Here is a 17,601-nt window from a genome sequence, read left to right on the forward strand (position 1 = left end):
CAGGCGTGGTGGCTCATGCCTGTAATCCCAGTACTTTGGGAGGCTGAGTCGGGTGGATCACCTGAGATCAGGAGTTCGAGACCATCCTGGCCAACATGGTGAAACCATGTCTCTACTAAAAATACAAAAATTAGCTGGGCGTGATGGTGAGTGCCTGTAATCCCAGCTACTTGGGAGGCTGAGGCAGGAGAAGCTCTTGAACCTGGGAGGTGGAGATTGCAGTGAGCTGAGATTGAGCCACTGCACTCCAGCCTGGGCTATAGAGTGAGACAGTATAAAAAAAATGGTGTGAACCTGGGCGGTGGAGCTTGCAGTGAGCAGAGATCATGCCACTGTGCTCCAGCATGGGCAACAGCGAGACTCTGTTGAAAGAAAGAAGGAAAGAAGGAAAGAAGGAAAGAAGGAAAGAAAGAAAGAAAGAAAGAAAGAAAGAAAGAAAGAAAGAAAGAAAGAAAGAAAGAAAGAAAGAGAGAAAGAGAGAGAAAGAAAAAGAAAGGAAGGAAGGAAGGAGAAAAGAGAAAGAAAAGAAAGTAATTACTTAGTAACTGCTTTATTTATAAATATAATTTGATATTCAATTCATCTTACTTTTCCTCCTCTATCTGCTGGTACAGTCTTAAGGCTGAACTACACTAGAAGTAAAAATATGCCTTGGGACCAGGCATGATGGCCCATGCCTGTCATCTCAGCACTTTGGGAGGCCGAAGGGGGAGGATTGCTTGAGCCTAGGAGTTCAAGAGCAGCCTGGGAAATATAGCAAGACACCACCTCTACAAAAACTACAAAAATTAGCCAAGCATGGTGGCACACACTGGGGGTCCCAGCTACTTGGGAGGCTGAGATGGGAGGACTGCTTGAGCCCCGGAGGTCAAAGCTTTAGTGAGCTGTGTTTGCATCACTGCACTCCAGCCTGGGTGACAGAGCGAGACACTATCATAAGTAAATGTATGTATGTAAGTATGTATGTATGTTTGTATGTATGTATGTATAATGAAATTAAACCAGGCTGGGCATGGCAGCTCAGGTCTATAATCCCAGCACTTTGGGAGGTCAAGGTAGGAGGATCACTTGAGCCCAGGAGTTCAAGACCAGCCTAGGCAACACAGTGAGACCCAGTCTCTACAAAAAGTTTAAATATTAGCCAGCTGTGGTGACGCATGCCTGTGGTTCCAGCCACTTCGGGGGCTGAGGAGGGAGGATCATTTGAGCCCAGGAGGTTGAGCAATGAGCTGTGATTATGCCACTGCACTCCAGCCTGGGCAACAGAGTAAGGCTATATCAAAAAAAAAATATTTTTAATTAAACTAAATAAATTCAGCTATTCTAGTCATATATCAAGACCTCAATAGCCACATGTAACTAGTGGCCACCATTTCACACAGTGCATATATGGGGCATTTCTATCATTGCAACGGTTCTTTTTTGAAACAAGGTCTCACTCTGTCCCCCAGGTGGGAGCACAGTGGTGCAATCATGGCAGACGGCAGCTGTGACCTACTGGGCTCAAACGATCCTCCCACCTCAGCGTCCCAAGTAGCTGGGACTACAGGCAAGCACAACCATAACCAACTAATTTTATTTTTTATTTTTCTTATTTCTTTGAGATGGAGTCTCGCTCTGCCACCCAGACTGTAGTGCAGTGACATGACCTTGACTCACTACAACCTCTGCCTCCCTGGTTCAAGCAGTTCTCCTGCTTCAGCCTCCTGAGAAGCTGGGATTACAGGCGCACACCACAACACCCAGCTAATTTTTGTATTTTCTTAGTAGAGATGAGGTTTCACCATGTTGGTCAGGTTGGACTCGAACTCCTGACCTCATGATCCACCCACCTCAGCCTCCCAAAATGCTGGGATTACAGGTGTCAGCCACCTTGCCTGGCCACAACTAATCTTAAATTTTTTGTAGAGATGGGGTCTATGTTGTGCAGACTGGTCTCAAACTCCTGGGCTCAAGAGAGCCTCTGACCTCGGTCTCCCAAAGTGCTAGCAGTCCAGGTGTGAGCCACCACACCCAGCACTGCAGAACCCAGGTCTATCAGTGCTGACCTAGAACCTCTCGAGAGTTTCTTAAGAATTCAGAACTGGGGCCAGGCATAGTGGCCCATGCCTGTAATTCCAGCACTTTGGGAGGCCAAGGCAGGTGGATCACTTGAGGTCAAAAGATCAAGACCAGCCTGATCAACATGGTGAAACCTCACCTCTACTAAAAAAAAAAAAAAAAAAAAAAAAAAAAAAAAAGATTAGGAGAACGTGGTGGTACATACCTGTAATCCAAGTTACTTGGGAGGCCGAGGCAAGAGAATCACTTGAATCGGGAGGCGGAGGTAGCAGTGAGTCAACATTGTGCCACTGAACTCCAGCCTGAGTGACAAGAATGATCTTCCCTCTCAAAGAAAAAAGAAATCAGAGCTGGTTACCTTTTCAAAGAGGATGAGCAAGGGTGCATATCCACGAGCCACTTCCCCCTTCTTGACTAGTTTGCAGGAGTGGCATTCTGTAAGCATGATAAATTTAAGGGTGCAAACAGAACAGCACAGTCCACTGTGGGGGGCTGTTCTTTATGTGTCAACGGGAGTCCCAGGAGCTGTGACAAATGAGTGTGAGCTGGCTGGGGAGGGAACAAGGGGCTGGATGGGGTTCAGGAATCCACATGAAAAAAAAAAACCCGACAAGATAAAGCAACCTATCTTTGGTGAGGAAGATGAAAAAATGAGAGGGATAAAAAAATGAGGACAGGCCGGGCGTGGCAGCTCCCGTCTATAATCCCAGGATTTGGGTAGGCCAAAGCAGGCAAATCACTTGAAGTCAGGAGTTAGAAATATCACTTGGGAACGGGTGATAGGAGGCTGTCTGGAAACAAGGCCAGTAAGGAGGCCACTTTTGAGGACCAAGCGCGTGGGGCAGAGGCCTGGATGCTGGCAAGAAGGGAATGTGGATGGGGTAGCGGCAGGTGAGCCTAAAGGTGAAGCAAGGGGAGCACTGCAGTGAGCACAGGGCAGGCCAGGGGAGGCAAGTGACATCTCTGCCCAGAGAGAACACGCAATCACAAAGTTCAACACCTTTTACCTGGTGAAACCCTACAATTCTGTCGCTCTGTACTCGCTCTGAATAATGGGCTTGCGATAAGTCTTACACCAATTCTCAAACTGGGTGGCCAGCTGCAGCTGAATCAACTCCAGGTGCCCATAGTCATGATACCAAGTGTAGTAGCTGTTCACACAGATCACGTCCACATACGGAGCCCAGGACCAGATCGGCAAAGCCCGTTCGGCACCCAGAAGACTGCATGACTCAGCACTCACACACTACGGGGGCTCTTCTGGCAGAGAAGGTAAGAAGGGGATGTAATCCCAGTATTCTGGAAGGCTGAGGCAGGAGGGTGACTTGCGGCCAGGAGTTCGAGACCAGCCTGGGCAACACAGCGAGACCCTAGCTCTACAAAAAATAGTAGTAAGAAAATTAGCATGGCACAGTGGCTCATGCCTGTAATCCCAGCTCACTGGGAGGCCAAGTTGTGAGAATCACCTGAGCCAAGGAGTTTGAGACCAGCCTGGTAAACGTCGCAAGACCCCATTTCTACAAAACAAAACAAAACAAAAGGCTAGAATGAGAAGAGCTGCCTTTTGGGGCTGAGAACATCCAAGTGCATCAAGTTAGATCCTGAAATTACCCTGCCCCACAGGCAAAAATCATGGTCACAAAGTGGCCCAAAGGAGGCAGGCCTGTGACTGCACACTGACACTCCCCATGTGTGCAGCTGGGAAGGGCTATGAGAGGCAGAGCAGCTGCCAAAGCACAGTCCTCGGCCAAAACCCAGGGCCCCAGCCACTGGAACTGACTCCTCTCCAGGCAGCACTCCCATCACTGGGCTTCCCCTCACCTTGCCCTGGAGAAACCCTCCCTCCTGAGGGGCCGATACAGTGGTTGTCGCAGAGAATCTTTGTTTTGTTTTGGAGACAGTCTCGCTCTGTTGCCCAGGCTAGAATGGAGTGGCGCAATCTTGGCTCAGTGCAACCTCTGCCTCCCAGGATCAAGCACTATGAGCAGTAGTCGGCAGTTCCTCCTCAAATTAAAAATACAGCTACTATGTCATCTAGCAATCTCACCACTGGAAAATACAAAGTACATGGATGTATTATGCTCCCTGATTACAAATGACAAAAAGAGCTATAGTGATCCAAACAATGTGGTATTGGCATTCACACAAAAATACACAACAACAAGACCCAACAAGGGAACCAAAGCCAAATTCATGTATGGTGGACACATTTAAAAAAGAACACCCAGGGAATGAGACACCCCGGGCTGCCGTCGCTGGGGCCACAGAAGTGTCCTAGGGGGACCTGCAGCCGCCTCTCACCTGGGCTCCGGATGGTTTCCACTCCATGAGGATTTCCATAGTTCCCCTCAGCCACCCTCAGAGTCAGGAGGGCTTCTGTGGGGCTGCGACCATCTGTCCCAGCCTTTCCTGTCTCCATGACACACCGTGTGACCTACGTATACTACAATATGTAGGTGCGTGTGCTGAAAGCGTACGGTTAAGATGACCTACAACTGATGCTACTCTACGTCTTCCAGAGATTTTTCAGATATCCCCAGAGAAAAACAAACTAGTGACATTCCGTGATATTGCAAAGTGGCACCAGAAACTGCACAGAAACAGCTCCCTATGCACCATCAGGCACTCTCCAGACCCGCCCCTCACTCACAAATGTCACACAGGAGCATGAACCCAGGCAGTCTTCACTCCTAAGGGCCACTTAACAGCCTCTATCGGTCAGGAAGCCTTTGATCTGGGCCAGGGTGCTGACCCACAGGGGTGAATTGTGCCTCTAATGCTGAGTGTTGCTTCCCCTCACTGAGCTCACCCCCACCCTTGCACCAAAAAGGGCCCCCATGGAAACTGCTGTCTGACATCCAGGAGCTCATGTAAAATGCTCCAGCAACGTGGATGGCCTTGGCCACCTCTAGTACTAGCCTTTCCCCATGTGGGGCTCACTCCCTGATTCTTGCTTGTGCAGGCCAATGTAAAGCGGCTGAGATCTCCTGCTCCCTCAGCCTCCCTGGTCACCTTGATGACATCACGCTGGCCAGAGGCAGGCATCTGCAATCAAGAATGAGGTACCCACAGGCTGACTTCCCTGGTGTGGGGAACAATGCCTGGGGCCTCCAGACAGCCTGCCCGAGGTAAAGAATCCAGCTCTGACACAGCTCAAAGACAGTGTGGTGGACATGGAGAGACTCTCCAGGCCTGTCTCCTCTTCTGGCTCAGTGGATTCTTAGGAAAATTATTGAAACACTGGGCTTAAAGCTCTCAGCCTAGGGCTTAAAATGCCGCAGGGAATCAAATCAGGGTGACCAAGGACCAAAGACTTCTCCTTGGCTGGGAATGGGGGATCAGGTTTGCAGAGACCAGGGGTACAAAGTGATACCTGTGCCGTAAGAGAAGAAACTGGGGATCTGGTCCACCCTGGGCTCCTCAACCTGAGTGTGAGGCCTTGCTGGGCCCTGAGCTCACCTGACCCTTGGGAGTCCATTGTGACTGCAGTCCAGGGGGTCAATGTCATCACTAATGCCAGAAAGAAGTCCTGGGAGATGCGGAGGGCATCCTGTAGTGACAGGCAGTCTGGGTGGTCCGCAGGTGTGCGCTTCAGCAGGTCCTGGGAAGGTATGGGATGGTAAATGGGGGCCGTGTTTCTGGGGTTCAATGAGAAGCCCCTGGGGAATGCTTAGTCCTCACCAAAAGAATTCAAAGGGCGGGCACTCAGGGACCCACACTCATGCCTGCAAAATCTGAACTGAAAATTAGAATCAGAGCAGCAGGGTTGACTCTAAAAGGGCCCCAACTGGCTTTTCTCCCTGCTGCAGTCTTTACTCTTTTCTCCTGGCAGAGGCAGCCAGGTGGAGGCTCATCTCACCAAGCAGCTGGGAGAGACACCCCTCTACCTACCTTGCAGCTGCTCCAAGGATCCTGGAGACCAAAAGACAGGGGTTGGGGAATCAGGATGTTCCTGCCTCCACCGAGAGCAACTGGCCAACTGCCAAGCTCAGCAGCTAAGCTCTATTGAGGCCCTGGCCCTGTTGGCCTGGTTACCTCAGGCCAGGCAGGCACACTCAGGGCCCAGGATCCCTCTGCCCGACTTTTCAAATGGTCTGTTCTCAGTGACTCTGGTGCCCTCTCACACCGGGCTCAGGCTTCTGAGAAACTCCTAAGCCCTCTCTGGCCCTTCAGGGGCCTTAACACTCGTGTGTAGGACCAGGATGCTCTGAGTGATGTATTTGGTCAATGGGCTGGTACAGCAGAGCTGTTGGGGACAGCAGAGAGAAAAAGGACAAAGACATACAAACAACCACTCAACACCTCAGAGACCAGCTTTGTCCCCCACCCACCTTTCTCCCCACATGAACACCTGCTTTTCGGAAGCCAAAGTGGGTCCACAGCAGCCTCCACCTCTGTTCTCACTCCCAGGGCAGACCAAGCAGCAAGAACAGGTGACACACAGCCCTAGTGACCCTGTCCCCTCCCTACCCATGCTTATTCTCCCATCAGACCTGGCTTCTTTGAGGGCTGCCCCAGTCCTGTCCAGGTCTTACCTGGCTCAGAGCAGATGATCCCCTGCACCTCCCACCCTGAATCACACGGCTACACCCAGCACATGCTACAGAGGCCCAGCGCCCTCTGGGTCACATCCAGAAACTCCACAATAGGGGAGGAGAAAAGCTGTTTCCCAGGAAGGGCAGCTCCCCAGGCCTGGTCATTCTCAGACTCCTGCAGTCAAAGGACGGGCAGAGCCAGCTGGGATCGCCATGCTTCACTCTGACCCACATGACTGGCCTTGCCTCCTCTATGGGAAGAGAGCCCTCCACACAGCCTCAAACCCAGACATAACAGGACAGGACAGGCTGGGCGCCAGGGAGGCCAGCCAGATCTCCACACAAAGGCTCTGCTCTTAAGCAGGAGGCAGCCTCAGTGGCAAAAGTTTCCTGAAGCAACTCAGGTCAGGCCTCACATACAAGAGCCCCAGAGGCTACAAAAGCACCAACTCAGCCAGCCAAGAACCCAGGGCCACAGCCTTCTGAGACCCAGACTCTAAGTGAGGATCGCTGGGATTCAGCTGAACAGGAGGATGTGACAGCTGGAGGACCAACACTTCCCAACACCCTTCCAGCAAGCAGCTGTGGACCTGCCATAGGAGCGGTGACAGGCAGGATGGTGGTCTGGGAAGAAGGATCCCAGACTGGGTGTCCCATAGGACCAGGTTGTGACAGATCCCACAGCCAACACTCATGCCCCAGCCAAACCCAAACCCCACAGCTCCCCAAAGCCCTCCATGTAAATAGCCTGTGCACTGCTAAGCAGATACCTCAGGGAACAATCTGATGGCTGTGAAGAAGATGCAGCCTCAACAGGGTTCCACAAGCCTTCTGCAAGCAAAGCCTTCTTTGCTTGGGTGCCATCCAGCCTGCATATAAATTGCATTAATATAGATTTCTGATATAGGATGATTCTTGTACTCTTTTATTACTTGTCTTTTAATGGGCAAAACACTTTTTTTTTCCTTTTTGAGCTTAGTTTTTTTTGGTACAATGTAACTTTTATTTTAGATTCAGAAGTACGTGTGCAGGTTTATTGGTAATATTGTGTGATGCTGAGGTTTGGGGTATGATTGATTGCATCACCCAGGTACTGTGCATAGGACCCAATAGTTAGTTTTTCAGCCTATGCCCTTTTCTGCTGAGTCCCCTCTAGAACTGCCCAGTGTCCATTATTGCCATCTTGATGTCCATGAACACCCATTGTTTAGCTTTCACTTATGAGTGAGAACATATGGTATTTGGTTTTTTGTTCCTGCATTAATTTGCTCAGGATAATGACTTCCAGCTGCATCTATGATGCTGCAAAGGGAATGATTTCTTTTCTTTCTTTTTTTTTTTTTTGAGATGGAGTTTCGCTCTTGTTGCCCAGGCTGGAGTGCAATGGCAGAATCTTGGCTCACTGCAACCTCCACCTCCCAAGTTCAAGCAACTCTCCTGCCTCAGCCTCCCAAGTAGCTGGGATTACAAGTGCCTGTCACCATGCCCAGCTAATTTTTGTATTTTTAGTGGAGATGGGGTTTCACCATGTTGGCCAGGCTGCTCTCGAACGCCTGACCTCAGGTGATCCACCCACCTCGGCCTCCCAAAGTGCTGGGATTACAGGCATGAGCCACCGTACCCAGCCTGTTTTTTGTTTTTTGTTGGTTTTTTTTTTAGACAGAATCTCACTCTATCATCAGACTAGAGTGCAGTGGCACGATACTGGCTCACCACAACCTCTGACTCCTGGATTCAAGTGATTCTCCTGCCTCAGCCTCCTGAGTAGCTGGGATTATAGGCATGTGCCACCACGCCTGGCTAATTTTTACATTTTTAGTAGAGACAGGGTTTCACCATGTTGGCCAGGATGGTCTTGATCTCCTGACCTCGTGATCTGCCCACCTTGGCCTCCCAAAGTGCTGGGATTACAGGAATGAGCCACCGCACCCAGCCCACTCTGTGACTTTTAAGTGGTGTGTTTAAACCATTTACATTCAAGGTTAATATTGACATGTGAGATTTTCACCCTATCATGAAATCGTTAGCTGTGGTTTTTTTTTTTTCAGTACTTTCTATTGTATGGTTGTTTTATAGGGTCTGTGAGCTATGTACTTAAGTGTGTTTTTATGACAGCAGGTATCATTCTTTCATTTCCATGTTTAGAACTCCCTTAGGCATCTCTTGTAAGACTGATCTAGTGGTAATGAACTCTCTTGGCATTTGCTTCTCTAGAAAAAATGTTTTTATTTCTCCTTCACTCATGAAGCTTAGTTTGGCAGTATATAAATCTCTTGATTATGATTTATTTTCTTTAAGAATTCTGAAAATAGACCCCTCAATCTCTCCCGGCTTGTAAAGTTTCTGCTGAGCAGTCTGCTGTTATCCTGACGGGCTAACTTTGTATGTGATCTGGCCTTTTTCTCTAGTGCCTCCAGGGCTTTTCTTTGACAGTGGCAGTCTGGCGAATATATGCCTTGGTAATGTTCATTGTTTATATATCTCACAGGCGCTGTCTGGCTTCACTGTACTTAGATGTCTATCTAGCAAGATTTAATAAATTTTCTTGAATTATTTTCAAGAAACAAAATATGTTTTCCAGGTTCTTTTCTTTTTCTCTTTCTCTCTAGGGAGTGCCAGTAATTTGCAGGTTTGGTCACTTTACAGAATCTCATATTTCTGACTTTCTTCACTTTTAAAAAATCTTTTTTCTTTATTTTTGTCTGACTGGATTGGTTCGAAAGACCAGTCTTCAAGCTCTGAAATTATGTTTTCTACTTTGTCCCGTCTATTGATAAAGCTTTCACTTGTATTTTGAAATTCCTTAAGTGAGTTTTTTTAATTCCAGAAGTTCTATTGATTTCTTATTAAGATGTTTATCTCTTCCTTCATTTCCTGGATTGATTTAGAATTTTCTTTTTGTTGATTTCAAGCTTGAATCTCACTGAGCTTCCTTGCAACCCAAGCTTTGAATTATTTATTGTCATTTCTCAGTTTTCATTTTGGTAGGAAGCATTGCCAGAGAGCTAGTGTGATCCTTTGTTAGTGTCACTGCATTCAGATTTCTCATGGTGCCTGATTTCTTGCACGGGTCCTTCTTAGCTGGAGATGCTAGCACTTCTAATTTGTGTAATTATTTTTGTTTGGGTAGGACTTTTTCTTTTTCTTTCCTCTCCTGTATTATTATTATTATTATTTTCTTCTTTTCCTTTCCCTCCTCCCTAGGGGGTGGACTGTAGAGCCTGCTAGGTAAGCTTTTTTGGCTTTGCTTCTGTAGCCCCATGCACTTCTGTCTGCAGGTTTTATACTGGGTGTGTGGTTTGACCTACAAGCCAGTAGATGGCGCCATGGGTAAGAGCTGGCTGTTGCCAGAGCTGCTGGCTACCTACTTGATCCTTGTTTATTGGGAGGAGCTCTCTGTGGCCTCAGGCAATGGGCTGATTTCCGGAGTGCACATTAATTGGAGCTGCCTCCTCAGCCCTAGGGATAGGGGGATTGGGGGCATAAGATGGGTGGAGCCAGCTGGGGAAAATCCCCCAGTCTTGTCCAGCTCTCAGTCCAGGTTTGGGAAAATGCTGACAGCGTTTCCCTGTGTCTTTCCCTCACAAAGTCTCCAAGTCTCTCCTCAAGTTAGCTCCAAGGCTTGGGAGAAACAATACTCTTCCTCTGCCCGGGTTGCTTGGATCTCCAGTGGGAATGTGAGATAGAGGGGTGCTGTCTGTCTCTCTCACATACTGAGGCTTCACTCCACTCACTTTTATCAATTGAATGCTGTCATGAGGGCTGCTTGCCTGCCTTGTCCTCCCCAGGATCTGGGATGTCCTTTAGAATTCCGGGGAATTGCCATTTTCTTTCTTGAATGAAAGCTCACAGAGTTGGTCTTTATGTACTTGCTTACTACTGCCAAATGACTGAGGCATTCTAAAAGCCTGTCATCTGCCATCTTGGAAAAAACATCCTTGCATCGTTAAGAGAAATGGCACTTGGTGTTTCTACATTGCTGAATTCACTTTGAAAATATATGTATATTTTTAAATCTACATTTATATGTGAGACTGGTGTAAAGTTATCTTTTCTTCTACTGTATTTGTGCAATTTTGGAATCAGTTATATTAATGTACTAAATGAGTTGGGAATTTTTCTTTTTTCCTATTATCCAAAAAAATTATAAAAGACATGAATTGTTGCTTTCTTATAGATTTAGTAAAAACCTCATCGTGGCCTTTTGTCTACAGGTGGTGAGATATTTTTACTGTAAATGTAATTTGCATGTTTTTCACCTGTGAGGCAGAGGTTGCAGTGAGCCAAGATTGTGCCACTGCACTCCAGCCTGCGTAACACAGCAAGACCCTGTCTCAAAAAAAGAAAGAAAATCAACTTAAAATGCACTCCTTGAATATTTCTGAGTGTATTTTTATACCACATATGTTCCTTGAACTAACTTCTTTTCTAGGAAGAACTGGAACTATGATTTGTGCCTTCCTTATTGCCTCTGAAATATTTTTAACTGCAGAGGTATTAAAGATGTTCTACAAACTTTGTCTTATGATAATTGAGTTTGCTAGTTCTGAAACATCACTGGTAGGACATTAAGATGATTATTTTAGTCATGGTGCTTAGTAAAATTATAATTAGAGAAGCAGTTTTTAGAAACTCTGTTTTCGATACTTTCTTGTTTAACATGCACTAGTTAGTAGCTGACTTAAGAATCCCTTTGGGCCGGGACTAGAGTGAGGTCAATGAGGTGCAAAATTTAAGGGAATGCTAAAAATTGCAATAGTTAAAATAATTTCAATGCAATATTTTAACAACAAAAATTAATGCAAAAAATCTATGATGTATACAATATCAACATTTTAAATAAAGACAAGACCTGATGGGGAAGGATGAAGGTGAGGGGAGTAAAGCCATGTTATACAGATGAAAAAAATTCAGTAATCAAGATGCTTCCCTCACTTCACGTGGCTCTGCTCTTACTCCTGCCAGTACCATGACTTCTTCCTTCCTCATGAGGATAGTATCAAGCTTAATTAGATAACTCCAGCCTTGACCATCCTCACAACTCTTAGGTAGATAAAAAGCAACATTTCACAACTCAAAGCCTCTCCTGAATGTAAATGTCTTTGCTTAGTCAATACATGTGGAGTCTGTGACCTCTAGAAATTTCTGATAACACAAGGTGGGCTGTTTCCACTTCAAGCAGAGTTCTCAGTCATTTTCTTTTCCGCCATTTTCTTGCTGAATTGCTGCCATTTCCAGCAGCTCTGCTGGAGTTGTTTGGCCTACAGTCTCGGGAAGAGGTGGTGGTTATGCACAATGCCCAGCACTCCAATTCCACCACCTTTGGTTTCTCTAATTTGAGGTACACAGATTTTGAAAATGGATGTTCTAGGATGGTGTTTTTCAAGCTATGGATCATGATTTATCAGTGAGTTGTAAAATAAAGTTACTGGGTTGTAACTGACATCTTTTAAAAATAAAATGGAATAGAGCAGAATAGAAAATATAAAAAGGTTTAAATATTGGTGTGTGTCTGTGTTTCTCCTAGGTTTATTAATGTGGATTGCAGCTTAAAAAACAAACGGTTTGAAAGTCATTGACAGCTATTGATCCAGAGCCCTAGACTGAGATCCAGGGACCTGTATTCCTGGCCTGAGCTGCTTCTAACTGGCTGCAGCATCTCCAGGGCGGATTGCTTGGTTTTCTTTTGGTCTCAGTGTTGTCATTTGTAATATGGAAAGAAGGGTTGGACCAGATGCTTCCTAAGGTCTTTCTAGCTCTAAAATTTTCTGAATTTGTGAATCCTTGAATGAGAGAAGTCCTAATTTTGTTATTTTGGATAGCCTCTGCCCGAAGATCACTGCGGCCAGGCACGGGTGGCTCACGTCTTTAATCCCAGCACTTGGAAAGCTGAGGCAGGCGGATCTCTTGAGGTCAGGAGTTTGAGAGCAGCCTGGCCAACATGGTGAAACCTCTATCTCTACTAAAAATACAAAAAATTAGCTGGGCATGGTGGTACACACCTGTAGTCCCAGCTACTCAGAAGGCTGAGGCAGTAGAATCACTTGAACCCAGGAGGCAGAGGTTGCAGTGAGCTTAGATCCTGCCACTGTACTCCAGTCTGGGTCACAGAGCAAGACTCTACCAAAAAACAAACAAACAAACAAACAAATCACTGACTTTAGGAAAGAAGGTGGGTGTAGAAACACTAAGGGTACCTAATATAGGAAAGGAACGTGTGCAGACGAACCATGGCTGTATTGTACCCTTTTTTTTGTTTGTTTTGTAGGAAAGCCTGTATTATTTTGGAGAAAGGTGAACAGATAAAACCAACAGCAATAAATTTCAGGGAGTAGAAACTCCTTCTCAGGTAAGTTTTCTTTTTAAAAGTGGGAGTTTTGGTTTTTAGGGGAGTGGGTTAAGGTTGCCACCTGTTACTTGGTTTCATTTTAGACTCTTCTCCTCTGGTGATCAGGTAGCAGCAGTTGGGTGCCCTGCAACAGGCCTTGGTCCCTTCCTGAGTCTGAGGGTCATGCTTCAGGTGCAGCCCACATGTTGGGGACTCTGTCTTCTCCCCAGAGAATCTTGCTTTCTGTTCTATACTGGTTATTGTTTATGGAGCTCAGGAGTTGATTCTTTTCCCAAAGTAGGAAGGTCCAGTACCCAAGGCTCCAGGACCCTGAAGTTTATCTAAAATCACCAGCCTTTGATTTCAATGTTAAAAAAGATCCAAGTCCTTCACAAACCCTTATTAGGGCAATTCAACCCTTGCAAAACATCACAAAGTCTGTTTTTGGATGACTCCTGGGGTGTGTGTGTGTGTGTGTGTGTGTGTGTGTGTGTGTGTGTCTTTTCTGTGTGTCTTTTCTGTGTGTTGTCAGGGAGGTGTATTTTAAAAGAGAAAATAAAAGGGGAAATAAACTTTTCAAAACCCCTTCCGTATATCAGACAGTATTGCACTTTCACATATCTCATTTAATACCCATAACACCCATAGGAAATATACACTGTTATTCTGTTTCTTCTTTTAGAAATATTTTGTTATGGAAAATTTTAATCATATACAAAAGCAGAGAATCATACAATATATCCTCACATAGTCATCACATTGCTGCAACAGTCATTTCAGCCTGCAGCCAGCCATGTTTCATCCATTCTTTTCCCACTCCACTCAAACCCCCCAACCCCACTCTCCACTCTTGCTTTCCCTAAATCTGGGTTAATTTTAAAGGAAATTTCAGTCCTCAGATCATTTTATCCCACAAGCATTTTAGTATGACATTTAAGTACTCTTAAAACAACAACAAAAAACCTTAACACTTTTTATCATATCTAAAAATATTATACCTTAAAAATCCTTAATATCAAATTTGTAGTCCATGGTTGTTTCCAAAATTGTCTTAAAATCTTTGAAAATTTAGTTTGTTTAATCAGAATTCAAACAAAGTCCACATATTTCGCTTGGTTGCTGTGTCTCCTAACTCTCTTTTAAGAATCTAAGTTCATAAATTTCTCACCATTTTTTATTACTTGTAATTTGTTTATTGCAGAAACCGGGATGTTTATCCTATAGCATTTACAACGTTCTAGACTTTGCTGAACCATTCTAAGAGTTGTCTATTCACTATCTCATTTAATATTCTCAGTAACTCTTTGAGTAGGTCCTACTATGATTTTCATCTTATAAATTAGAAAATTGAGGTTCAGAGAAAGTAACTGTTGAACCAAGGACTGAAATCTCAATGTCAGTCTCTGGAGCCCGCGCTGTGCACAGCCTCTCATTTCTATTGCCTTTTCTATGTTGCCCGTGAAACCGAAGTGAGAGTGGGTTGGGAATTCCTGAATAGATTCGGATGTGGCTGTAAATGAGTTTTTCTTTAAGTGGTGGAAGCTGAGTGAGTACTCTTGGCCCTATGAGAAGAACACTCTAACTACTGGGCCCAAACCTTGAGTTTGGGCCAGGAGAACTCAGCCTTATCCACTGATACTTTCCTCCCACACCCAAGCCCCAAACAAAACAAAACAAAACAAAGATAGTCATAGACCCTAAGCTAAAAGTAATAGGTGAATTTACTGAAGTGCAGCCCTAATCCTGCCATTTCCATGCTCAAAATCCATACTATGTCCCCACTGCCAATGGCAATAAACTAAATGTTTCAACCTGTCACTTGGGAGCCACAGTTTGACTTTTCCAACCTTTTCTTCCGCTGTGTGCATGCACACATCCCACACGCCACACATTTAGACTGTGTGCTGTTTCCCAGCCTATGGCCACTTGATACCCTCATGCCATTGCCCGTGCCCCTTTTCCTAGAGTCCTTTTCCCTTCTCAGCCTGAAGTCATCTCTTGCTTTTTCAATTCTTAAAGTCCTTTGTGTTTGTTTTAGGGACTACATCACTTTGCGTTATTCTCTAGTTATTTGAAGTGGTGACTTCTGTATCCCCTTTAAAGGCAAAGCCCATGGCTTACCCATCTTTCCACCCTTTTCTCATAATATCCTCTTTGTTTGTAGTGAGTGCCTCCTATGTGTTGGTTGTATTAATTTCTACTACAAGTCCACGTTGTCTTAAGTTGTAGGAGAAGGAAGCATGGGAGTACAAGCAGCTTGAGGGCCCTGGTGGTTTACAGCCCTTAGGGAGAGGTGGAGAATCTAGTGGCAGAAGCTAAGGGGATGCTAAATGGAGCTCCTTCAACAACTCTCCCCACACATCTCCCCATCCCCATCTCTTCTGCAGTCCTGCACAGTTTCCCTAACGTTAGTCCAGAACTAGCACAGCAAAGGTTGCAACTGAATCTCTTCTGATTCACTGAAAAAGCAACACAGGGACTCAGCTGCACGTTTGAGAGCTGTGTTGGCAAGACCTCAGGACAGAGTGGCCTCTGTGTCTGCTGGTGATTCTCAGACACCATTGCATTCTGATCCTGCATTGTGGGCCATTCTACGGACTGCATCTACTCCTAAGTTAAGAACTTTCATGAGCCTTCCTCATGAATGGCCCTTCCTAAAGGAAAGTATGGCAGTTAGTTACCTTAATGAACACCGGTGGGTTAGTTACTTTAATGAACATTTCCCAATGGCTAAGGAACAGTCTGTGAACTTATGAGTTTTGTTTTGTTTTTAATTTTTGAGACAGCGTCTAGCTCTGTCGCCCAGACTGGAGTGCAGTGGTGCAATGTCAGCTCACTGCAACCTCGACCTCTTGCCTTCACATGGTTCTCCTGCCTCGGCTTCCCGAGTGGCTGGGATTATAGGTGCCCATCACCACATGTGGCCTATTTTTGTACTTTTAGTAGAGACAGGTTTCACCCTGTTGGCGAGACTGGTCTCAATCTCCTGATGCCAGGTGATCTGCCCACCTTGGCCTCCCAAAGTGCTGAGATTACAGGCGGGAGCCACCATGATGGCCAACTTTTGGATTCTGAACCAGTTGATTCAGGACCAGAGCTCTTCAATGCCTTGAAGAAAGATTCAGGGGAGAGCCATTGTGAACAGCTTGCCCCGGGGAAAGGACAAGGCTAAGAGAATTCCAGGGCTTCCTTGTGAAAACAGAACTGAGGAAATGCAAAGTGAAGAAATTCTAGCTGTCAGGAACCAAAGAAGAATGACAGGAAGCCTGCTTGAGGTATGGAGGTATCCTCTGGAGTTTTCACTTATACCATATTCTCTCATGCCCAGGAAGCTGCTCTTCGCCAAACCACAAGCCTTCCTCCAACTCAGTCACAGCTAAGCTTCTCTCTGGACACTGATGATGCTGTAACTGTTTTGTTGTGCTTCTGATTAGTTGCCGTCTCAACCTTAAGCAGCCTATAAACAGGACCTGGCTGCATCCTTGTTACTTCCCCATTGCTCTGAATTCAGTATTTTTCCCTCAAGGTAGATAGTTGTGAGGCAGCATCCCAAAAAACGCCTGGTTATATAATGGCATCCAGTAAATGTTTTCTTAATTACTTACCTCCCTTAACAAGCTTTATCCGAAAAAAAAAAAAAAAAAAGAATGCAGACTTTAGACTTTTCAATCTCCACTTAAAGTAAGGTTTCTGTTGCTTTTCAGAATAGATATGTTGGATATTTTGCACAAGTGAAACATCTCTACAACTGGAATCTCCCTCCAAGACGGATACTCTTTATAAAAAGATTCATTATTTATTCGATTCGTGGTAAGTGCTTTATGTATAAATGAAGAATTGACAGGAGGGCCAATGTTCCCACTCTGGGAGGGTTTTGCTCATAGTTGTATATGCAAATGATCCTGACTCATACCTGTCTTTTTACATGTCCTCACACATGAACTCCTCCTGCAATTGCCCATTGATTGCCAGCCCTTAGATGTTCTTCACTTTTTCTTTTCCATCACCAATTTGGGGGACTTCATCCCCTTCCCATCTCTCCCGTTCTCATTGCTCCTCTGGTCTCAAACCACGGTGGACTTTTCAGGGCGGAGTGAGCCTCTGATGAGGGAGGAGGAGGACCATGTACCCTCAAGACTGTTTATTTCTCAAACCACCTGTAGTTCAGAGTTTGCCTTGGTGAAGGTGTCTCCAGATCGTATCATTTTCTCACCTTCTTTTACAGGCATATTTTTTTTTCTCATCACCTTGGGCTCTCCCTTTCCCCTCTCTCCTCATCTGTAACCCTCTCACTGACAGCTTACACTCAGGGGAGGTGGGAAAGCAGGATGTGTCTGCGTGGAAGGGATGGGGCCTCACCACTCCCGCTGCCAGAGAGGTAGCAGGGAGGCTATGCTTCAGAACCCCTAAGGCAAACCTCTGCTAGCAGCCAGCTTGTGGACCTGAGATGGTGCCAGTGCTGGGTGCTATAGGTGCCATGGTGCCAGGATGCTGGTGTCCACACAGACAGCCTAGGATTTTGAGCCTTCTGAGTTTAGTTCTACATTTCACTGATTTCTGGTCGACATCAATAGAAAGAAGTTCTGCAACTGGAATGGGAAAGAGGGAACTGAGGCAAGATACTGTGATTTCTAATGACAAATGAATATCATGGTGTTAGTGAAAACAAAATTAAAT

At 45.7% G+C, this 17,601-nt stretch overlaps 1 pseudogene; it reads left to right on the plus strand.

Annotated features, from left to right (window-relative positions):
- LOC102125700 (phosphatidylinositol 3,4,5-trisphosphate 3-phosphatase TPTE2-like) overlaps positions 1–17,601 on the plus strand; it is a 347,382-nt pseudogene that overhangs the window by 320,998 nt on the left and 8,783 nt on the right.

Source organism: Macaca fascicularis, chromosome 10, assembly GCF_037993035.2.
Source record: "Macaca fascicularis isolate 582-1 chromosome 10, T2T-MFA8v1.1".
Taxonomy (NCBI): domain Eukaryota; kingdom Metazoa; phylum Chordata; class Mammalia; order Primates; family Cercopithecidae; genus Macaca; species Macaca fascicularis.